General features: G+C 41.7%; 3 protein-coding genes across 3 annotated transcripts in view; 1 reads left to right on the top strand and 2 right to left on the bottom strand.

Moving 5' to 3' along the window:
• The window catches only part of LOC134853265 (tumor protein p63-regulated gene 1-like protein), a 429,513-nt gene that overhangs the window by 144,439 nt on the left and 260,115 nt on the right, over positions 1 to 24,959 (bottom strand). The gene's annotated exons all lie outside the window — the stretch shown is intronic.
• Positions 1 to 24,959, top strand: part of LOC134853548 (tumor protein p63-regulated gene 1-like protein) — a 454,277-nt gene that overhangs the window by 123,750 nt on the left and 305,568 nt on the right. The gene's annotated exons all lie outside the window — the stretch shown is intronic.
• Positions 1 to 24,959, bottom strand: part of LOC134853267 (dynein regulatory complex protein 9-like) — a 244,120-nt gene that overhangs the window by 60,369 nt on the left and 158,792 nt on the right. The gene's annotated exons all lie outside the window — the stretch shown is intronic.

A 24,959-nucleotide genomic window follows, 5' to 3' on the forward strand; every position in this document is an offset into this window, starting at 1 on the left:
GTTTAAACAGCATAAATCAAGCGCAGAAAAAAGAGCCCCGCAGTCGCGCCAACATGTTCCGAGCTTGCCTAGAGAGGGTAGGACTCTACACGAAAGTAAGAGCCGGTTGTTATCCCCAAGCGCGTCTACTGGCGAACTTAAACAGAGAGTCGGTCATCAAAGCCGTTAAAAAAAAGATTTGGGACTTATGCAACTGCTTCTTTATAAGAACTAAGGGACGGAGTTTTCAGTATAATTAATCAGAAGGTCATGTACATGTACTGGTACACAAGTTCAGGCTAAAAAAGGCTAAAGGACTTCGTTCAGGCTAAAAAAAACACGTTTTCAATTTTTTTTTCAAAATCGTCATTTGGATAATTTAAAAAAAGGTCATCAAAAATGGACCCTTCCGTCATGCGACGGTACGTGCACAGGTTGGATAGGGCCGTACCAACGCTATATACATAACCTAGAGAAACGAACACTCAAATGGCCAGGGAGATCTTGGAGAAAACTGAGTTGGACTCTGACGAGAGTATAATCTCCCTTGATGTAAAGAGTCTGTACACTAATGTCCCGCTCAAGGAAGCGGTTGAAATAGCCCTGAGGAGATTATATGAGCAAGTCAACCCTCCGGAAACATCTCGCAAGACTAGGAAAAAACTACTGAATTTGGCAGTGAGTAAGGTACACTTTAAATCAGGGATTGCAATATATTGAATGATCAGATATTGAATAATGAGACGATGTCAATATTGAATTTTTAATATTGAGATATTGAAGGCTAGATATTGATATTGATATTGAATTTTTTGTAGATATTGAGAAAAACGGATTTTGTATCATTGCTACAAAATTGCTACAAAATATCATTGAATGAGAAATTCAAGATAACTCAATGGACTGACTAAGTCAAACAGTCAAACAGTCAACTCAACTCACTCAAGCATTAAAATTAAACAAATTAAACAAAAAACAATTACATTGCAAAAAAAACTAAACAAATTTAATTATATATTTCGAAATTTAATATTGCATTTGGGCTCTGGTATCTTAAAATAGTGATAATATTGAGATATTGAGCTTTTAGATATTGATATTGATATTGATATTGAAATTTCATCCTATTTGATATTGATATTGATATTGAATGGAAGATATTGATATTGAGCTCAATATATTGATATTGTATTGAAATCCCTGCTTTAAATGCCATGGTTTGTGGTATGTACAAAAAGACGGTTTGGCAATGGGCGCCTCCCGTGCAGTAATATTGGCTAATTTGTGGCTCAAAGAATACGAACCTGCATTAAAGAAAGAAGTACCAAAATTGACTGTGCTAACTGAGGGTAACAAGGAAGTGTGCCCTTGATGTCAGAAAAAGGTGACATATCGGACAGAAGGAGTAGAATGCGAAGCTTGTTTGAGTTGGTACCACTTAGGGTGTGGTAACATATCGGAATCCGAATACGCAGACATCGCGGAAACAGTATGGTATTGCATGACTTGCAAAAAACAACGGAAAGCAGATCGGCTGTGAATGGTGTTAAAGTTTTTCTAAAATATGTGGACGACATAGTTAGAACGGTCAAGGGCGATCCTGGGGTAGTTCTCGAGGCTGCCAATAAGTTGCATCCAAACTTGCAGTTCACCATAGAAGAACTCGATAGTAATGGTAATTTCTCCTTTTTGGACTTAAATGTCAACGTGGATTCAGCAAAAAAGGTCACATGTGGTTGGTACCAAAAACCCACTGATACCGGCACCATTCTAAATTTCAGAGGCTGCGTACCTTTGCAGTACAAAAGAAACGTTATTGAAGGGACAGTTCATAGGGTTTGCAGAAGTACCTCAACATGGGAGTATTTTGACCAGGCATTGGAAAAAAATCGGAAACTATGGATTGAAAATCAATATCCAAAAAATTGGTCTGACAGGGTAGTGTTTGAAACTCTTAACAAGATAATTGAGGGAAAGAAAAATTTAGAGGTGAAGGCATCAGAACCGAGAAATGACAAATGGTTGAAAGACTCACCACCGCTTCTTACAATGCAATATCGAGGCAATCCATCTCAACAGTTAGCTGCAAAGGTTCAGCTAATAGCTGGGGCACAAATAATTTTTACAACGAGAAAATTGAAAACATGCTTGCCATCCATCAAAGATTCCTTTGCTCGTGAACTGAGATCCAAAGTGGTGTACAAGCTTACATGTAGTGGATGTAACTCCACCTATGTCGGTCAGACAGTCCGACATTTAGCCACGAGGGTCGATGAACACCGCAAAGGGGACTCCCCAGTAGGACAACACTTGTTAGAATGTAATATGGAGGTAGGCGGTACTGCTGAGCTGAAGTCCGAGATTATAGACCAAACAGCCAACACTCATAAGCTACTGACACTAGAGGCTTTGCATATTTAGAGGGAGAGGCCGAAGATCAACACACGCGATTTTAGACACATTTCAGAGCCTTTTTTAGAGCCTTTTATAACCAGAAAGAACAAAAAACTAAAAAATCTCAGAAATTTACAGGTAAATGTTATTCATGATTACGTAATTATATTATGTAATTACAGTTGTTCAAATTTGATTGGTTAAAAAGTTTTGGAGCCTCTTTAGACACGTTTCTCATTTTTCAGATCTTTGATCGTTTTGTAAACATTGTAAAAAATTTTAATCCTGATGATGCACAGAATGTGCGAAAACGTTTGAATTAACATTTTAAATTTCTTATTGCGATATAATTACATCGGCAAAATTTTATGAAAAAATCAAACCGACTTTAATGCATCCAGAGAATTATCAATTAAAATCTACCCACCTCATATATAGCAAAGATAGAATTGTCTATCTTCGATGTATTTTTAAGATTTTGCACCCCCTAAGTCAGAGGATTGCACTCCTCAGAAGTGCAAAACTTATTTTTGTACTTATAAAATTTATTTTGTCCGAGTATGCTTCTTTCCGTTTTTCGCTTAGTTTCTATGCTAGTTTTTGGACGGTTTTTGTAGAGCATCGTGCTGCTCCTCCGATACACGCAAAAAAATTATTGGAACAAAGCTGCTCTATTCCACATCCAGAATTCTTTGTTGTTATTTTGAAGTTTTGACACTCTCGTGATAAGTGTAGGCGTCAGATATAGTTTTAGGGCAAGATTTAGCACTGTGAGATATAGTTTTAGGGATAATTGTACACTGTCAGATATAGTTTTAGGTCAGGATTTAGCATGGGCGTTGAAAATTTTTACATCGAAAAAGTTTCGGCTGAATCATCCTCCCCAGTCCATTTGCCTTGATGTCAAGTCGAGCATCATCTTCTGTAGGGGTTATTTTGTTGTGAAAGCTTTCGCCTTCCAACGATTGAAGCTTTGGCTCTACTTCAACATCATAGCATACTTCGTCCAGGAGTGTCGCATAGGTATCGCGAATTACATTATGTCTTAGGTGAGTGTATCCACCTTTGGGACGGTTTAGAGAGTGGGTCAGTGTAAACGGTTGTCCACATGGGCATGTATATGAGTGTTTGGTGGTTCCCATCCATATCTCAGATGTAATCCATCATTATCAGTCACCTGCTATATCAGTCACTTGTTCTATCAGTCATAACATATGGCTTGGAAGTATGGAGCGCAGCTGCGCAAACGGTTCTGAGAAAAGTGGACGGAGTTCAAAAACGTGCTGTTCGTATAGGTATTAAAAAAGAATTTGTTCCTATCGAAGAGCATATTAAAGTCAAAGACGCGAGACTTCTGAATAAAATCACTAGAACTGGTTCGAAGCATCAACTATATGACATATTGCCGCATGGGCGCGATTACTGTTCCGAAAGGTTGAAAAAACGGCTACCGACTGCCGAAGTGGCAGTCAAAAAGGTGTATGGATCTATGTTTCATGACAGACTTTCGAGGAAATATTAGAAACTGAAACTCTAAACTAAGTAATTTTAATTACCATTCAAAAAAATTTGAATCTCTGAGAGGTCACGGAATATAAGCGCTATTAGTATGGTTCTAAAACTTAGTTCCCAAATTACTGATTTTGCTACAAACCATTTGACCGGAATGAAGTTTTGAAATCTAATTCTAATTGAAATTCCATCACAGTTTCATCACAGTTTCTTATTTTCGGTATGTCTGATGTTATTTTCAGATGTCAGTTTAATACGTTTCTTCTTCTTCTTCTTATTCTTCTTCTTCTTCTATACTCTGATTTGTTGAGGAAAAAATCAATTTTTTAGGGTTAGCACGCTTAACCAAATCGATGCTCCTTTCTGTGGCACTAGATTTTTTGTCAGTTTTTTTTTCTGATGAGCAATTTTCCATAGTTTTAGCCTTTTTTGAGAGTGTGATGTTCTGTCTCTCAGTTTCGATGTTTTTCATCAGACTTTGTTCCGCTTCTGCTATTTTTGGATCACTGTTATCTAACGAATCATAAATGCCTCGCGAACAGTCATAATTTCTGAAAAAGTCCTTGTTACTAAGGAATCTAATCCTCCCATTCTTGGTGGTAGTGCAAGAAGGCTGCGATCTTCATTGGTTACATGACCTTTACCAGTAATACTAGCAAGTAGCTGCTGTCTTACGTTTTTCTCAAATTCGTCCACACTCTTATTTATATGCTTCCGGAGTTTTTCTACTTAGAATGCTTAATTTATTTTCAACTCCGTTTGTGTAGCAGGAGTACCCATTTTGTGAAGATGTTCTGGCTTTTTTTTTGAAAACGTTTCAGTTGGGGTAGCTGTCTTTTCAATTTTATTTTCTATATATTTATTGCATGCTGATGGTAACCCTAAAACCAATCCAAGGACTCTAAAATTGTCTACTTTTGTAATATTTGCGCCATTGAATACTTTTATGGCGCTTTCACGACAGTTTTCTTTTAGTATGAGTCGAGACTTGGAAGGCTTCACATTGTATCCGAAAGCCTTTCCGTGCTCATCCAAGTTTTTCAGTATTGCGCGGAGACTATTAAGATCATTTGCAGCGCTTCCGTCTTCTGCGTACCATTTTTGGGTGACATTTGGTTTTTGCAGGAGCTCAATCAGTGGGATTATCCCAATTCCGTACATAGCCTTTGTCAGGGGACCACCTTGAGTTGTGACTTCGGTAGATGTCAAAACCGTGTTATTGACATACAAATTTCAGGGAAATTCATATGAGTTAGCCAGCGGATGATGTATTGCCGGAAAAAAAATTCTATATTTTTTAGAGCAAATTATCCATTGTGCGGGCTTACGGCATTTGCATCAATAAATAGTCTGGCGTCCGTTTCCGGTTTCTCAAACTCCTTCCTCAAACTCTGTATAGCATGTTTGATTCCTCACTTCTGGCCTATTTGGAAATTTTGTCGAGATCTTTAAGGTCTGATTTTGTACATTGGAAAATTGTCTTGCCAAATATTCTTCTCAGAACCTCGGCTAGATCATCAGGCGACACGAGTAGTACGCCGTTAGGTTTTCATGGGGGTCGATTTTTTTTCTTTTGTATAGGATAGCTTAGCAATTGTTTTGCAAAGCTCAATGGATGTCTGGTTGAAGCGAGTTAATATCCTTCTCCATTCGTACGCATCTAGACCTGAGGGACTGTGGCTTCCGTGCATTTTAAGAGTTGATTTTCGAATTGTCTTGGCTTTTATTTGTTTGAATATAGAGGGATGGTATGGCATTGTGTCTTCACTTACTTCAGTTATATAGTTAGTGTTCGCTGTTTTAGCACGGAGTTTTTTTTTCAGGATACCAAGGACTGTTTTTCTTCAATGATTCCGTTTAGGGGAAGTACTCCTTTTGTTTTCTTGTCTGGAAGGAAGGCAATGGAGGCAAATTGTTTGCCTGTACTCATTAATTTATCGAATTGCTTATTTTCCTCGTTTACTTTGGACTTCTTCTGTTTTGGATGTCTATTTTGGAGAGCTTTCGCTTCAGTGAAATGTCCGTCTAGTAACCCTTGCTTCCACAAAAGTATGCTGCGACTCAATGTTTTGGAGTTTGATCCGTTTGTTTCTGGTTTAGTTTTTGGGAGAATCATTGCTGCTTTCATTGCGACGTAAAAATTCGTTTTTCTTTTACTAATGACAAAAGCTGCTGGTTCAGTAATTCTATTATTGGTAAAGTGGGCTTGTTCTTGCTTAGAACTATGAAGCGCGGTTTCCAGTTAACGACATTTTCATATATGCCGTTTATTTTAAATTCAAGTTCATGGTCAAGAAGTTTCAAGGGGGGTCAAAGGGGACTGTAGTGACTGCTGGGGGCTATGGATTAGATTGTGTTGCGTTTGGCAGTACGTTTGTTTCATTTTATGCAGGAGAACCCATTGTAAAAAAAATTTGCTGCTCTGTAGCCTGCTACATGAGACATGGATGTATGCTTTGCAAATGACACACCATATGCCTCCTTTTTGGAGGTGGCGATTGCAAAAATGACAGTGCGTTTGATCGGCCATAGTTTGGTAGCGAAGAGAGTAATTTCATGGTGAGAATAAACAAGTTAGCTGACCGAGCAATAAACGAAAAATTTTATTTCCAGAACAGATTAGCACTAAAACTAACGTTTAGAATGGGAGAAAATCGAACTCTAGAGTAGTAAAATATATTAATAAGGCAAAACAACGAATAATTTAGAGCATCAGTTTTCTGTTTATGAAGTCATTATTTGCAGAGAGGCTGATTTTGGGGATAATGGGCAGATCTGGGTTAAACTGCTAAATTATCATATCTAATAAAAAAACTTCAATCATTGGCAAATTCTAAAACCGTAGATGAGTTATCATTAAAGCCGTCTACTATAGTAACACAGTTCAGTTTTGCGAGGGGTAGCGCGAGCCAGACAGTAGCGGCAAGTTCGGCTAGCTTTGCACCTCTGTACGAGTGAACCGTGGCTCCGATATCTTCGGGGCTGCAGTACTTAGTCCTCGATATGCCTATTAACAGTTTCCTGCTTCACTTGGGTAGCCACTCCAGCCTGTATATTGGCACGGACATTCACTTAACAGGGTACAAAGGAGGCAAAACAGGAGAAAAAATAGATAGCTAAATGGATTGTAGAGAAACTGAGATAAAAACAAATAACCAATAAGAAATGAAATATCTAGTCAAAATCCTCGGAAATTTCTGAATATGGAAGAGTAAAGTATAATGTGAATAGAAGTAAAGAGAGTCAGATGGTTCGGAATCAGGCTAGCCAGTTTGAGAAAACTAACACCTGCACAGAATAAACCGGATTTGAAAATGACTCAAAAAGACTCACTTGATAGGAGGCTACGGGTCTATCATATACTAATAAAAAACTGCGCTTTTGTTCCTTTGGTGTGACATTCGACCATAATGCCGCGAAAAACGGTTCGCCAAAACGTTTTTTATTTTGAGTAGTTTGACTGTACGAAAGAGCAGTTTCTGTGTTTAAAGGTCTTATTATGCAAATAGAACGAAATGGGAAGGGTCACGTTGAGTTGACCTGCTTATTTTTAAAAATTCGTTCTTCGTTTGAAAATAAAGACACGTGCACTTTTTTGTGAAGACACCAGGAGAAAGGATTTTCGGAAAAACAAGAAGCTTTTCGAATTTAAACGATAGTGCTGATACAATCGTTACTGGAAAGATACAACAAATCGTGTGTGAAGGCGAGAATGAAGACAGCAACCCTTCCCGATCGTGAAGAAGACGGCCCTTCAAAAATATTTTCGGAATCGGAAAGGTCTGGGGACATACTGCCGAACTGTTGTTTTTAAAACATTAAGCTTCCGTAGATGTCCTGATTTTAATTTATAACATCTTTTTCAGATTCAGGCTATGAGAATCTAAGGGTTAAGGAAAGGTTCGATCAATCTCCGATGAATAGGGTGATTTTCTCTGCTGTACAAAAGCAATAGTATTAATGGAACTTAAATTGATAATGTATCTATCCCGTTTTTAGGACTGACCTCTTGGACTTGGTATAATGAGACACAGCCATGAGATCACTATTTTGCAAGTTAATTTGCGTGATTTGGCTGATAGCCTTTAAGCGTTAACAACTCGTTGACCCAATGTTAGGGGGACCATTTAGATTTGGCTTCGATAGAGACGGTGAAAAGCACGTGAAGCTTTATCTTGGCTTTATCCAGTCGTTATATTACATAGTTTTACTTTCCGTCGTTATGTACTTTCCGGGCGAATGTTACACAAGTTTTTTTATGGAGCTCCTGGGTGTTATTCCTACATGCTAATAAGCGAGTACAAAAACGCAAGCCTCCGCGCCGAGCGGATGCTCATATTAAGGCTCCTAATTGATTGCGGGGAGGGGTGGTGCGAAACTCGAAAGCCTTCCGGATTTCGAAACCAAATAAAAATAGTATATTACCAAAAAAAAACAAAAAAAACTTAAAATAACAGAAAAAACCAAAAAATCTTAAAGAAATTATTATTTCAGTAGAAAAGACCTTCCCAGACGAGATCCAACTTTCCTGTTTTATGTTTTTGTATACATTCAGTTAAATCCCATTTGATTGTAACGATCAACACGTGTTGATTTCTCTGTGCCTGTTTTGAGGGTTATTTGAGTATTTAAGCATGTTAATGCTAATTAGCAATCAATTCGAAAGGGTCGAGGGATTGAAGACCAGGATCAATCCAGCAATGCGGTGAACAGTAGCAGGGGTCACAAGGACAACAACAACCGACTGTTGTGTATCGTTAAAAAACGTTGTATCCCTTTTGGTACAGAGAGTACAACATCGATCTGTGGGGGACAAGACAGCGATTGCCAAGAATGGACCTCTCACCAAGTTGCGAATTTCCGAGTTAAGCACCTTGATTCGGATAATGCACGTACACGAAGGGGTACCATTTTAAGGGTCCCAATCCGAAAGGGTCATATTTGACAATCCTGAGGGGTCCCAAATCGGAGGGGTCCTGTTTTTGCCAATCCGGAAGGGTCATATTTGCCAATCTGAAGGAGTCCCAATTTAGAGAGACCCTATTTTTACTAATTCAGAGGGGTCACTAAACGCCAATCTAGACGGTTCAAAGAAAAATAAGTTTTTTAACGAGCTCAATAGTAGAGACCCTAAGACGTACGCAAAGTAAAATAAGATACATAGCGAACAATATTAAATTATTAGGAAATAAGCACTGCACTGGTAACTTACCTTTAAATAAAAACTGATTAAACCAAAACCGGTCTGAAGCCGAAAACTCGTAACACTAGGTTACGTTGTTTTCGACAATAAGTAAGGGTTATGAAACCTAGAAAACGAAAATCGAGTCATTAATAGGCTAGTCATAAGACCCCTCAGATTTGAGAGAAAGTGTTATATTTGCAGCTTAGCTTCAATCCGGAGGTGTCTGGAGCCATGTCAGACCCTTCCCAGTTAGTAGATTTGGCATAATAAGCTCGGAGACTGTATTGCGAAGGGTCCAAGGCGTAGTATTTGGAGGGGTCGCAGTTCGGAGGGGTCCGTTTTGCCAGTCCGGAAGGGTCCCATTTGCCAATACGGAGGTGTCCCAACTCGGAGGGGTCCCGTTTTTGCAAACCCGGAAGGGTCATATTTGCCAATCATGAGGGGTCGCAAATCGGAAGGGTCCCGTTCTGGTCAATCCGAAAGGGTCATACTTGCCAATCCCAAGGGGTCCCAATCCGAAAGGGTCATATTTGACAATCCGGAGGGGTCCCAAATCGGAGGGGTCCTGTTTTTGCCAATCCGGAAGGGTCATATTTGCCAATCTGAAGGAGTCCCAAATTAGAGGGATCCTATTTTTACTAATTCAGAGGGGTCACTGAACGCCAATCTAGACGGTTCAAAGAAAAATAAGTTTTTTAACGAGCTCAATAGTAGAGACCCTAAGACGTACGCAAAGTAAAATAAGATACATAGCGAACAATATTAAATTATTAGGAAATAAGCACTGCACTGGTAACTTACCTTTAAATAAAAACTGATTAAACCAAAACCGGTCTGAAGCCGAAAACTCGCAACACTAGGTCTAATCAAAATTAGAAGTCGACACTGGGACCTAAATCCAAATTGTTTTTTTTTAGAAGAGTGGTTGCCTTGAGAGTGTTAGTAGGTCTAGCTCGGGCAATACGAAGGCAGATAGGTAACAAAGAGCTCAGTGGCTGCAATGTTCCTCTCCTTGAGAGAAATACTACCTTCAGGTTTTGTCTGTTTAGTGCGACACTAAACAGGGAAAGCTCTTTCTTTAGAAACCAGTTCGACTATTAACAGGTTGATCGTTACAATCACATAGGAAAAAAATGAATGTATCTAATAAAAACAAACAGGAAAGTCGGATCGCATTTCGTCTGGAAAATTTTCTCTTCTGAATTTATAATTTGTTTTATTTTTCTTGGTTTTTTCGGTTATTTTAAGTTTTGTTTTGTTTTTTGTGGTAATACACTTTTTTTTGGTTTGTTTCATATCTTTAATTGATTCTTCACCGCTTAACGAACGAATGGACTGCAAATTCCCCCTTCCTTCACGATACTAAATTAAATTTAAAAGCTAAATCAGGGAATCCGGAAGGCTTTCGCGTTTCGGAGTACCCCTTCGTGACTTTTGACAAAACGAAACGCCACAAATTGAGAAAAACTTTTAAAATTTTTGAGTTAGGGCGATAAAAACTGTTGTTCAGACAACACACACTGGTGAATCGAACGATTTAAAAACCGCTTGCCAATAATCTTCCGGGCCCCATGGAATTGAACTTAACGTTTTTGATTTATTCGACTCATCAATCTGGAGGGGCGCAAAAGATTTTTTTTTGGCAAATTTTTTCTACTAGAACGTTTTTAATTGAGTTTGTTGCATTGAACTAGGAGAGTATAGGCCTTCTGAGCTCGGATCAAAAATTTTAAGGTCAATAAGACAAGAATTGCGGGAAAAAAATACTGAGACTAAGCCATGAATTCATTATACTGCATGCAATTATGTTAATCGGCGTGACTCGGCTGATAGCCTTTAAGCGGTAACAACTCGTAAATGAAACGCCACAAAATAAAACTAATATTGAAAGTTTTTGAGTTAGGGCGTTAAAAATTGTTCTTGAGACAACGCACACTGGTGAATCGAAAGGTTTTGAAACCCGCTTGCCAACAACCTTCCGCGCTCCAGTGAAAAAGAATCTTAACGTGTTTGATTTAGTAGATTCCTCAATCCGGAGGAGTCCAAAAAGCAGTTTGTTCAACTGGAATGTTTTAGATTGGGTTTTTGCATTGAATTAGGAGAGATCAGCCAAGTCTAAGCTGGGATCAATATTTTTAGGTCATTAAGACAAGAATTGCGAAAAAAAGATACTGAGACCCAGTCACGAGTTCACAATTTTCCATGTAATTAGGTTAATCAGCATGACTCGGCTGATATCCTTTAAGCTGATAGCCTTCAAGGATCAATAAGTTTTAGGTCATTAGGACAAGAGTTGGAGAAAAAATTATGCGGGGTACCTTACAACTTTGAAACTTTTTGAGTTCGTATAAAAGACGTTTTGCTTTATAAGTTTGAAACAACTGGACCAATCTACTTGATTTTAGAATTTTTAAGACAAGGACTAAGTACGCTTACTAATAAAACAATTGTTTTGTGAAGAAAGTAAGCATAAAAAATGTTTTCTAGGTTGTTTTAACGAAACGACCAGTTTTTGAAGGTAGACCCTTCAGGTGTTGTAAGCTTTATTTCGAAAGCCTTTATAACCCTATCAAACGGTAGCCACGGTTCAATAGGGCATTGTTACGTTGTTTTCGACAATAAATAAGGGTTATGAAACCTAGAAAACGAAAATCGAGTCATTAATAGGCTAGTCATAAGACCCCTCAGATTTGAGAGAAATTGTTATATTTGCAGCTTAGCTTCAATCCGGAGGGGTCTGGAGCCATGTCAGACCCTTCCTAGTTAGAAGATTTGGCATAATAAGCTCGGAGACTGTATTGCGAAGGGTCCAAGGCGTAGTATTTGGAGGGGTCGCAGTTCGGAGGGGTCCGTTTTGCCAGTCCGGAAGGGTCCCATTTGCCAATACGGAGGTGTCCCAACTCGGAGGGGTCCCGTTTTTGCAAACCCGGAAGGGTCATATTTGCCAATCATGAGGGGTCGCAAATCGGAGGGGTCCCGTTCTGGTCAATTCGAAAGGGTCATACTTGCCAATCCCAAAGGGTCCCAATCCGAAAGGGTCATATTTGACATTCCGGAGGGGTCCCAAATCGGAGGGGTCCTGTTTTTGCCAATCCGGAAGGGTCATATTTGCCAATCTGAAGGAATCCCAATTTAGAGAGACCCTATTTTTACTAAATCAGTGGGGTCACTGAACGCCAATCTACACGGTTCAAAGAAAAATAAGTTTTTTAACGAGCTCAATAGTAGAGACCCTAACACGTACGCAAAGTAAAATAAGATACATAGCGAACAATATTAAATTATTAGGAAATAAGCACTGCACTGGTAACTTACCTTTAAATAAAAACTGATTAAGCCAAAACCGGTCTGAAGCCGAAAACTCGCAACACTAGGTTTCGTTGTTTTCGACAATAAGTAAGGGTTATGAAACCTAGAAAACGAAAATCGAGTCATTAATAGGCTAGTCATAAGACCCCTCAGATTTGAGAGAAAGTGTTATATTTGCAGCTTAGCTTCAATCCGGAGGGGTCTGGAGCCATGTCAGACCCTTCCCAGTTAGTAGATTTGGCATAATAAGCTGGGAGACTGTATTGCGAAGGGTCCAAGGCGTAGTATTTGGAGGGGTCGCAGTTCGGAGGGGTCCGTTTTGCCAGTCCGGAAGGGTCCCATTTGCCAATACGGAGGTGTCCCAACTCGGAGGGGTCCCGTTTTTGCAAACCCGGAAGGGTCATATTTGCCAATCATGAGGGGTCGCAAATCGGAGGGGTCCCGTTCTGGTCAATCCGAAAGGGTCATACTTGCCAATCTCAAGGGGTCCCAATCCGAAAGGGTCATATTTGACAATCCGGAGGGGTCCAAAATCGGAGGGGTCCTGTTTTCGCCAATCCGGAAGGGTCATATTTGCCAATCTGAAGGAGTCCCAACTTAGAGGGAACCTATTTTTACTAATTCAGAGGGGTCACTGAACGCCAATCTAGACGGTTCAAAGAAAAATAAGTTTTTCAACGAGCTCAATAGTAGAGACCCTAAGACGTACGCAAAGTAAAATAAGATACATAGCGAACAATATCAAATTATTAGGAAATAAGCACTGCACTGGTAACTTACCTTTAAATAAAAACTGATTAAACCAAAACCGGTCTGAAGCCGAAAACTCGCAACACTAGGTCTAATCAAAATTAGAAGTCGACACTGGGACCTAAATCCAAATTGTTTTTTTTTAGAAGAGTGGTTGCCTTGAGAGTGTTAGTAGGTCTAGCTCGGGCAATACGAAGGCAGAAAGGTAACAAAGAGCTCAGTGGCTGCAATGTTCCTCTCCTTGAGAGAAATACTACCTTCAGGTTTTGTCTGTTTAGTGCGACACTAAACAGGGAAAGCTCTTTCTTTAGAAACCAGTTCGACTATTCACTTGCGACAGACCAACTGCAATACACATACAATTTGAGAAAGTTTCTTCCTTTTAGTTTTTAATCCTGAACAATTGTTCCCGATTGGGTTGTGACTACACTATGTCTTAAGATTTTGACATCATCATATTTTGCTAGCTTTTTATCCAATAACTGATAATCAATTGCTGTGCATAAATTATATACGCTGTACTATAATAAAAAAAATAAGATTCATGGTCACCCATCAGATTAAACTCTTGGGCTTTTGCTAAATTATCGTGTTGTGTTTTCATTATTAGCTGTCAGAAAACGCATACGGCAGCGAGACAATAAAATGAGTGAGCAGTAGAAAGCGATAAATTAAGATGAGTCTAGACAAGTCGAGGATACCTAAGCAAAGTGATAGCGCGAGAAAGTTCATACCAAGAAGCAAAATAAATCAATGAACGATCCCTTTTTTGACACGACCGAAAACACTCGGAAACAGAAGGGGAAGAAAGTTTCAGGCGGAATTGTTGGAGGTCAAAAGGCCTGGGGAGGACAAAAGGCGATGTTGGAGGTAGAGATCCATGCAAAACCCGAACTGGATGAAAACCGAACGCCACGCGGAACGTAAGGAAATGTGAATAGGAGGCTGACAACCGAATCTACTCCAGTAGATCAAGGCCATTACTTCGCCTTTTTGACCGGGACATATGATCGAGAGGAAATATCGGAAGTGTCCGACATTTCGACTGAAAACCCAGCAGTAGCAGGTTCACCTACTGATAAAACTATGATGCATGGGGTAACCAAAAAAGCGGCAACGTCCTCCTCGTTCACGGAACGACTCAAGAACACTTTGGGGAATTTCTTTGCTTTTAATATGAGAACGAGAACAGGTGATGAAGTAGACACCCAAGAAGAGGAGGAGGAAAAGTAAAAAATGGATGAATTTGAGTCTCAAGTGAGCCTGAACAGTTCGACTGACGACAAAGAAGCATGCACAAATATGGAGAATGGTCATTCTGAGCAGTTCGGTACAGTCAGGACCAAAAATAAGACCATTGAAGGAAAACGAGAGTCAAGAGAATTCATGACAACGACCAACTCAGATGTGCAATCAGAATGACGAGGGCCACGAGGTCAAGGACCACATCAGTAGATATACAGGAGATTCATGAAGCGACATCGAATCCGACAGGTAGAATATGAGTTTCGACCAGCACTATATTGCCTGGAACGAACAAGCTGACGCCAACACTAATGAATCCATTGGGGGACAATGGGGCATCAATATAATAGGCCTCGACCAGGATTGTGGATAGCATGGGTGAGCAGAGTGAACAGCTGTCAATATGAATGAGATAATTAGAAAGAGTATTTCACGTTGAGAGAGAAGCCTGCATGAGGAAATAAACTGCAACAGACAGGAAAAGAATAGAAGCGAAAAACGCTTGAAAGAAAGAACGGATGAATACTTGGACAGCAATTTGTCTCGAAAAACAAGGGAGGCTGAGGAAATAGAGAAGCGGTTGAGAGGTGTTCTGGAGCAACTTCGAAGTCAACAAGAGCAGACTCTTACCACCCTCGATACTAGGGTAGACGCGATGTTGGAAAGACGCAATCAGGCTATCATAAACAGACTGGACGGTTTCATGGGAAGCGGGAGCAGGTCTGGGAATAGAGGAGGCTAGCAGGGATCCGAAAGTGTGAAGACTCATGGATCACAAGCAGTGAAGAACATCAAAACAGTGAAGACCCATGGATCCACAAGAGGAGGGATTACTAATCCAGCAAGGCCACTGATCTAACAGGCCGAGGAATCCAACGGATATAAGAAGAGGGTTTCTTGGCAAAAGGTCGATCTCGAACAAACAACCAACGCGATACACACATGCGAGTGGAAGAGTTTATTCCACAAACTGGAATCACACGAATCAGGAAAGAACTCAGCCTGGTGACTCGGACAAGTGGGAGATTCTAGAGCCTGAATCAGTGCATAATAACGATCAAGCGGGACATTCACGAGATGTAACTGCAATGGCCACAGCGTTGAATCTCTAAACGAGTCCTTGGAAATTCTCTTTTGCTGTTAAATCGCTTTGGCTCGGGAGTACGAGGACACCAAGCGATGATGCGCTTCGAGAAACGAAGGTAACACGAAGACGAAAACTGGACAAGTTCGTAGATGACTTAGAAATGCTGAGGAGGCGTAGTTAATCGGACGCGTCAAGCAGCAGGACAAACCTGGCAGTAGCCTCAAACTTCATTGATGGCGTGAAGAACGATGAAGTTAGGTCAATGTTAGCGACGCACTGCACTCGACTTTCAACCAGTGCACCTGCACCTACACCTTTGAACCAATGCACAATTGGTTGCTGAAGCCGCCAATGAGATCAAGTTATTATAGGAACAATAATGGTAACTTCAACAATAGACCAGCGAACCAGGGAAACAACTGGTACAAACCGGGAGATGACATGGACAAGAGACGCTCTTGTGCAAACTGCAGTACTACGGACCATCATGTATCAGCATGTCCAACTTATAAGCAGGGCATGAAGGCAATCCGCTTCTGCCTCGAAGATGAAGATGCGTCAGGTATCAATCATGATGAGGTCATGAGGGTGGTAATAGCAAAGTGCGGTGCGAGGTGTTTCTTTTGCAACCTAGAGGGCCATTTTAAGTCAGGATGTTCACAATTTTAGGATGCGCTGGCGGACATCAAGAACCCAAGGAATGAAGAAATTTTATCAGGTGTAAAAACCAGCAAGGCATGCCTGACGAAAGAGGTGGAAGCACGGGGGAAAGAAAAACCACAAGAGCTTGTTGCAAAAAATGCAAGCAGTGCTAGAAGAGACGAGTGAACCAGAGCCTGAAACCGAAGCCAACGACTTTAAGATCGACTATAAAGCAGCAGCAAGAGATGCCCTGAATAGGTTTGCGCAAGAATTGGCAACAAGGGAAATAGTGCAAAACTTCAAGCTCTGAGCCATCTAAGTGGCCGTGAGAACTCCCAAAACTATCTTACACATGGGAGGACGGAATCTTTGGATGAGTTTCCTCGTGGTAGAGAATCTGGATGATTCGGATCAGTTAATCTTGGGACGTGACTTCATCAGGAGTTTCGACGTGCTGATCGGCGTTCAAAATGGACTTATAAGGATTTAGAACCCAGACAGGAAGTTTATCAAGCAACCAGTGAATAGGATAATAACTAATGAGAACAAGATACCAACTTTTTTTAGATCGAAAAGTAATGGCAGGCAGTAATAGCCATTTTCAGAAAAAAAAATTAAACCCATTGAGTATTATTAGGCAGGTTTCGTTAGTACCAAACCCAATTAGTCAGAGTTCAGTGGTTTCAGGCCGGAGCTTCCGCGTCACAGGAAACGGGCTGTGTATGAGTGTATTGTTGAATACACTGGACACAAAGGTCTCAATCCAGCGTGGAAGGAAAGGAGTACGCTGGATTGAAGACATTACATCTACGCCTTACCAATAAGGACGGAATATGAGGAAAAGCCGAACCTGAAAAAGCATCGAGTGAAAGACTGTCCAATTCATGCAAACAAAGGTTGGTTTTTGAAAAAGATTAAGGAATTGAAATCATAAAATAAAATATTTTCAATGAGATCTGAAACGGATGACAGCTTGTCGAGCTGCTCGAACTTTCCGGAAGGCTCCTCGTCATATGACTCTGACAAAGCAGTTTTGCCAAAAAAAGAGAATTTAAGAGGTAAGACAAGTGAAGGAGAGTTTGAGCCGCTAAGGGCAATTTTAAATTGGAACGAGAACGTTTTTTCAAATCATTAGGCGGATATTGGTTGTTTTAATTTCGTCGAGCATGAAATCGAACCAGAAGAAGGCGGACCAAAACGTTATACCGCCAAAGGGAACAAAGTCCTACTCAGTGGGTGATTAGGTATGGGTTTTCCAAAACGTTATACTGCCAAAGGGAGCGAAGATGCTGCCGAAGAAGTGGAGATATCCCTTTACGATCACAGAAAGATATCAGGAGGGACGTTTTTACAAATTAAGCGCGGGTCGAACCGCGCACTTTGAGAACATCAAACCCCATAACCCCTCATGGGAAGACTGGTACATACCCTGTGACATGAAGAAGGGTGATTACTCAATGATGGACACAGTGTATGAGTTCAATGAAAAAGGAACCAGGGGGAGAAACAATGGGACTGATACTATAGTAGAAGGGACCAGTTCACCTTTGGATGTGGACCCAAAAAGGTGATTGAAGCTGACGGTGAAACCTTACGACACGCGGAGGAAGATTTGTATGATCCAGAACAGGATGAAATACCGAAGAACACGGAGCCAGCTCTGCCGTTCACCAGACTTGACAAAGCAGCAGGTCAACCACTACCGTATTGAGATGACTTCGTGGTAGATAAAACAGACCAAAAGAAAAAGACAGGAAAAAGTGCGTCTAGAGATAATCGCGTGTCAATGGAAGTGGACATTGTCGACGATCGGGACAACGAATGGGTGGAGGACCAATCCAAACCTGGAGTGGAAATCAATGACAAGCTCCGGCGATCCCATGAGCAAAAAATCACCAAAGTACGGGTATTGGAGTGGCTGAATGAGATGACAACGGACCCCAAAGAGATTAACCAAACAATACATGACGTGGATCGAGGGAGCCTAAAGTACCTAAAGAGCGATAGACCAGACTCCTCCAGAGTTGCCCAAGAGGGACCCTTGCTTATCCGTGCCGCAAACCTTCACTTAACACCGGATGGGCGATCGACGGGGACGTCGATAGATATTTTTCTCCGGGGAGTGGTAGTAGGACTTACCCACACTGAAAAATAATCAATCAGAAATTTTTAAAAAAGCAAGAGAAACAGGTGACTTAGAAGCAGAAACAGAAGAAGGTCCTAAGAGTTCAGTCAAAAGTAGAGTAGAGGAGTCTTAACTTAGCTTGCCGAATAAGTATTCAGGCAATATAGTGCTGACAGACAGTGCTTTGTACTCACAGAAAGAGCATGTGCGATACAAATAACCGCAGACATGAGTTTTCGGACAGCATTAGCAGCTGATTTTAGGCGAGAAAATAAGAACCTAGAAAAATTATGGAAGCAAATGACAGGATTAGGTAGTGTAGTTGCACTGCCGCCAGCGGCGTCACAAATACCAGGGAAGTACGTCTGCTTTCTATTGACCAGAGCGACAGAAAAGCAGAACGTGGACCCTGAAGACTTAGTTAGATTCAGGGATTTCTTAGCAGAGAGAGGGGTGAAAGAGCTCTTGCTTCCTGTGCGGGATCCGAATAGAGGGAGATTGCATCCATGGGAACTATACACACTGATACATGTGATGTTCTCAGATTCGAATATCGAAGTGACCCTGCACAAAAAACACTACCAGATCATAGGCCGAGGAGAACAGGTTAGGTCAAGATTTGAGTATTGAGCCACTAGGACTCAGTTAGGTTAGGAATGAGATAGACAGAGATTTAGGATGAGAATGTAGGACATGGGCACCAAGTTGGATCTTCAGGTTTTCAGAGTTCTCTGCCTTAGGATATGTCACTATGTGTGATATTTCATTAAGGTTTTTGTGTTTTATATGTGTGTGACAAATTCAGATCAAACGATCGCGTAGCATAATACCACAAAAGTTCTGTGATAAATAATACAGGACTGTCCATTCTTCGATCATTTTCAGAAAAATCTCAAATTGATTAATTTTTTTTTAAAAATTAATTGAGAAACCTGATCAAAATTAGACTGTTTTAAGCACCTTTTTGAGGAATGAAAAAGAAGTTTCCCATAGTCATGATAATCAAAACTTGAGTTTGAATTTTAGATCCTGATTAATTGTTTAATTTTTCATCAAATTTCAAACCTCGAGACAGATAATCAAAACCGAATCGTACGAAATTTTAGACAAGAATGAGTTAATGGACTTGCAGATACGTAGGATCGGTGATAACGAACATTTTAGACAAGAATGAGTTAATGGACTTGCAGATACGTAGGATCGGTGATAGGTTTGATCTATCGCCGGCTGATGGATCGAGAATTCGGTCTTGAGGACCCAGAGGTGGTCATGTTGCTGGCCACCTTAAAGAAGATCTTGGGGCATGACAACCGTGGGGAAAGCCCTACGGAAATCTTTTTGATGGCCGCTTACGGACAACAAGGAGTACTAGACCGCTCAAACATGGGGCGCTCTCAGGAAATGACTTAGCGAACCTATTTGGCGAACCAAGGACCTACCAACCAGGTGAGATACCTCTTCCGACCACGCCCAAGCCTGGGTTACGGAGAATGCACCCAGAAATGAGCAGCAAAGCAGCCTCGTCTAGCTCGAAACTGAGAGCAGCTGTGCCACCGAAAGGGACAAGAGTAGAAGAAGAAGTCCAAACAAACGAGACGATGGAAGATACCAGTGAGAAAGAAGATCAGCTGGAGAGAGTCAAAGAAGAATTGGCTCGGAAGCAGCAGGACTGGGACTTGTGGAGAAGACTCTTTGAAGATGCGAATCGGAGACAAGAAGAAGAAAGAGCCCGGCTGAAAGAACAACACACCGAACGCTCAGAACGCTTCAAACATTCCGATCTTGAGAAGCCTGAGAGAGATGGGTTTCCATGAACCAAACAATAGAGTTACTGACACCCATAGAACTAAGTCAGACAACTGAAATGAAGATGACGTCAGGTTCTGGAAGACTGACGATTCCGGATCCAAAAGATACCCTGGGAGATTCAGTAGTGGAGAGGACCATGCGGAAACTAGTTGAAATGCTGATCAAATCGTTGCCAACAGGCAGACGCTAGGTTCCGGGGTGACCTAGACATGGAACGATCGATGATGCCGAAAGAGTGACACTTTCCGAGGGAGTAAAGCGGGCAGCTGAGAAGATACCATACAAGACAAGTGAAGTTATTAAAGGGTCCGACAGGCAGATAAGGAAGTTGCCAATAAAGAAATTGAAAAAGGTTGATGGGTGTAACGAAAAACAATCTTTGTATCAAGAACTCTTTGTATCAGGAACGCTTTGTATCAAGAAAGAGCATGTACGATACAAATAACAGCAGACATGAGTTTTCGGACAGCATTAGCAGCTGATTTTAGGCGAGAAAATAAGAACCTAGAAAAATTATGGCCGCCTAGCAAATGACAGGATTAGGTAGTGTAGTTGCACTGCCGCCAGCGGCGTCACAAATACCAGGGAAGTACTTCTGCTTTCTATTGACCAGAGCGACAGAAAAGCAGAACGTGGACCCTGAAGACTTAGTTAGATTCAGGGATTTCTTAGCAGAGAGAGGGGTGAAAGAGCTCTTGCTTCCTGTGTGGGATCCGAATAGAGGGAGATTGCATCCATGGGAACTATACACACTGATACATGTGATGTTCTCAGATTCGAATATCGAAGTGACCCTGCACAAAAAATACTACCAGATCATAGGCCGAGGAGAACAGGTTAGGTCAAGATTTGAGTATTGAGCCACTAGGACTCAGTTAGGTTAGGAATGAGATAGACAGAGATTTAGGATGAGAATGTAGGACATGGGCACCAAGTTGGATCTTCAGGTTTTCAGAGTTCTCTGCCTTAGGATATGTCACTATGTGTGATATTTCATTAAGGTTTTTGTGTTTTATATGTGTGTGACAAATTCAGATCAAACGATCGCGTAGCATAATACCACAAAAGTTCTGTGATAAATAATACAGGACTGTTTATTCTTCGATCATTTTCAGAAAAATCTCAAATTGATTGATGTTTTTTAAAAATTAATTAAGAAACCTTATCAAAATCAGACTGTTTAAAGCACCTTTTTAAGGAATGAAAAAGAAGTTTCCCATAGTCATGATAATCAAAACTTGAGTTTGAATTTTAGATCCTGATTAATTGTTTAATTTTTCATCAAATTTCAAACCTCGAGACAGATAATCAAAACCGAATTATACGAAATTTTAGACAAGAATGAGTTAATGATTTTGCAGATACGTAGGATCGGTGATACCGAACATTTTAGACAAGAATGAGTTAATGGACTTGCAGATACGTAGGATCGGTGATAGGTTTGATCTATCGCCGGCTGATGGATCGAGAATTTGGTCTGGAGGACCCAGAGGTGGTCATGTTGCTGGCCACCTTAAAGAAGATCTTGGGGCATGACAACCGTGGGGAAAGCCCCTACGGAAATCTTTTTGATGGCCGCTTACGGACAACAAGGAGTACTAGACCTCTCAAACATGGGGCGCTCTCAGGAAATGACTTAGCGAACCTATTTGGCGAACCAAGGACCTACCAACCATGTGAGATGCCTCTTCCGACCACGCCTAAGCCTGGGTTACGGAGAATGCACCCAAAAATGAGCAGCAAAGCAGCCTCGTCTAGCTCAAAACTGAGAGCAGCTGTGCCACCGAAAGGGACAAGAGTAGAAGAAGAAGTCCAAACAAACGAGACGATGGAAGATACCAGTGAGAAAGAAGATCAGCTGGAGAGAGTCAAAGAAGAATTGGCTCGGAAGCAGCAGGACTGGGGCTTGTGGAGAAGGCTCTTTGAAGATGCGAATCGGAGACAAGAAGAAGAAAGAGCCCGGCTGAAAGGAGAACACACCGAACGCTCAGAACGCCTCAAACATTCCGATCTTGAGAAGCCTGAGAGAGATGGGTTTCCATGAACCAACCAATAGAGTTACTGACACCCATAGAACTAAGTCAGACAACTGAAATGAAGATGACGTCAGGTTCTGGAAGACTGACGATCCCGGATCCAAAAGATACCCTGGGAGATTCAGTAGTGGAGAGGACCATGCGGAAACTAGTTGAAATGCTGATCGAATCGTTGCCAACAGGCAGACGCTAGGTTCCGGGGTGACCTAGATATGGAACGATCAATGATGCCGAAAGAGTGACACTTTCCGAGGGAGTAAAGTGGGCAGCTGAGAAGATACCATACAAGACAAGTGAAGTTATTAAAGGGTCCGACAGGCGGATAAGGAAGTTGCCAATAAAGAAATTGAAAAATGTTGATGGGTGTAACGAAAAACAATCAGATCAGGAACGCTTTTGCCACAGTACCAGATTCAGATGCGAGCGCATGTTTCAGTGATTGAATCCGAAAACCGGACGAACTTACAGCAGAAACCACTCGGCACTTCCGATTTGATGCTGAGTGGGAGACAGCCTGGTAGGTATTGCCACCGTAGCCCAATTGTATAAGATGATAGAGCTACTGAATCCAGGAAGAATTCCTAGCGTAATTATTTTGATAAGCACTAACAATGTGTCCGGAAGCCCAGAGACGGAAGAAGAGAGATGGGAGAGCATCTTGGTCTGCCTGTTGACTGGAATATGGCAGAAACTCCAATGCACGGTGCTGACCATCTGAACCATCAGCATGAGAGGACTGTGCGATGGAACAACATATTCGTAACCTGGCAAACCGTAATGCGGGAAGTTTAGTCTTGATTCATCTGGAATACGAGTTGAGAGCAGTGGACCAATCGAGGTTCACTGTCGATGGCGTTCACTTTGACACAATTGAAGGAGAAATCTGGATGAACCGGGCATTCCAGGATCGATTTGATGAATTGAAAGTTGATTTGTTCGACACAGGAGTGCTGAGTCTAGATGCAGCAGCAGATGTGCGAGCCATTTCGTCCCTTGTACCTCCTAGCCTGGATTTTTGTTTGGGGTCAGTCCCAGTGGTATCAGAAACCGCGAGGAGCTCACGTGATCCGGAGGCACGTTCGGATGTGATGGAGCGGTGAGGTGAGTGTCCAGCGCGGAGGAAATACATCCTAGGAGGAGGCTTGGACCGGTCTACCATGTTGACCCTCCAGGACCCTCACATGCGGGGCACCTGCGCCTAGAGCGGAACGTCACATAGGCAGAGGATCTTCCTTGTGGAAGAAACCGATGCGCTCGCTCTCACTGGCATGTCTATAAGCAAGACCTCATGAAATTGAATTTGAAGGAATTCAATTTTGCCAAAGACGCAAGGCGAATGTTAGATCGTGCGACCCTGTCGGTCAGTGGACTGTACTCGATTACTGTGGTCGATTGGGTGAGAGCAGCGGAGATTAACTTCAGCTCAACAACGGCGTTAAGGCTAGCTGACCTCGAGGGGCTGCTCTCCAACAACACGATGGGACCTGTCAATGCGAGGACGTGAGAAAGAATCATGAAGAGAAGTGTAAATATGACAGTCGTGGAAGGTTCATCAGTAAGAGAGCTACAAATGGAAGCACGTTAAAATGTTCTACAAGTGAAAGCTCCGCTTGCTCACATTAGAGAAGAAAGAACGTACCCCAAGCTCGTGGATACTTGAAATTCAAGTTAGATGAGTCAATCTATTCAGCAAATGGCAAGGCGGTAATGAGAAATGCAAAAATTATGATAATAGCCATTTTGGACAACATCAACACGTCGAAGGGAAGTCGTTGTTTTGACCAGATGTGACAATGCTAGCAGGAGCAGACTTGGACTAGATGCAATCCTTGTCCATGGCAATAGAGGTTCAGAGAGAGACCGAGATGAGTCCGATAACGATTGTGTTAGCTGCCATAAATGACCACCTGCACAGCAGAGTTCTCCTGAGCAGACTCAAGAACTCAGCCACGGCAGAAGCTGCAGTGTGGCCAGTGCTAAAAACATCACCGAATTCATGGAAGGGATAGTTGATCTGTTGAAAGACGGAAGCTTTCAGAAGATAACTCCACGAGCCGTCTTCGCTCTGCCACCCGGATATGCACACTTACCTGACGGATCGAAATTTATGTACGCGATGGTAGCGCTCTTTGCTGAAGGGATGTACGACGTGATAAAACCCGCTCCAAACAGAGAACTGGACGAGACGGTCTCAGACTACTGAGAGCGGAGTTGCCTGTCAGGTGGTCTGACATCTCTAACGCGATGCGAGGCTTGAAGGCCGATCGCTACACAAAATTGTGTTGGATGAATTGTTGGGGTTGGAGCTGTCTAACTTCCGCCGACAAGTGAAAATGAAGCTTGAAATAAACGACAACCATAAGATAATTGTCAACATGTCGAATGTTTTTGGTTTTGAAATGACAAGATCAATGAAGAAACATCGACAAGACGAAACGCCGAACAGACGGAAGCTAAATTGGAAGCGTTGACTCTGCCGACGAAACCAGAAGCTAACAAGTGGCTGCACCTGACTCCCCGAGTTGGAGCGCTGAGGGCAGATGCGTTCCAGCGAGGACCACCAATGACAGCAAATATTCATCAATACTTGTTAGAGTCGCTGGACCAGGCAGAACGGAGAAGGGGCAAAGCTACTGAGCTCATGAACACGATGAATAGAAACAGTTTGGAGGCGTTCTAGACAGAAAATGTACAAGGGGGGATGGTCAAGTCAGGACCGATAATATGTTAGAAGGACTGGGAGCCGGTTGGACCGCGTCCTTCCTGGCTAAGTCCCTCATCTTAGTCCATGAGGCAATCGCATTCTGGAGATCAGGTTTCGTGACGCACTCCCTCATTTGCTCAGGTTATCTCGTTAGTTTAATGAACTCTCCCAACTTACCGTAG

The sequence above is a fragment of the Symsagittifera roscoffensis genome, chromosome 8 (genome assembly GCF_963678635.1).
Source record: "Symsagittifera roscoffensis chromosome 8, txSymRosc1.1, whole genome shotgun sequence".
NCBI classification, from domain to species: domain Eukaryota; kingdom Metazoa; phylum Xenacoelomorpha; order Acoela; family Convolutidae; genus Symsagittifera; species Symsagittifera roscoffensis.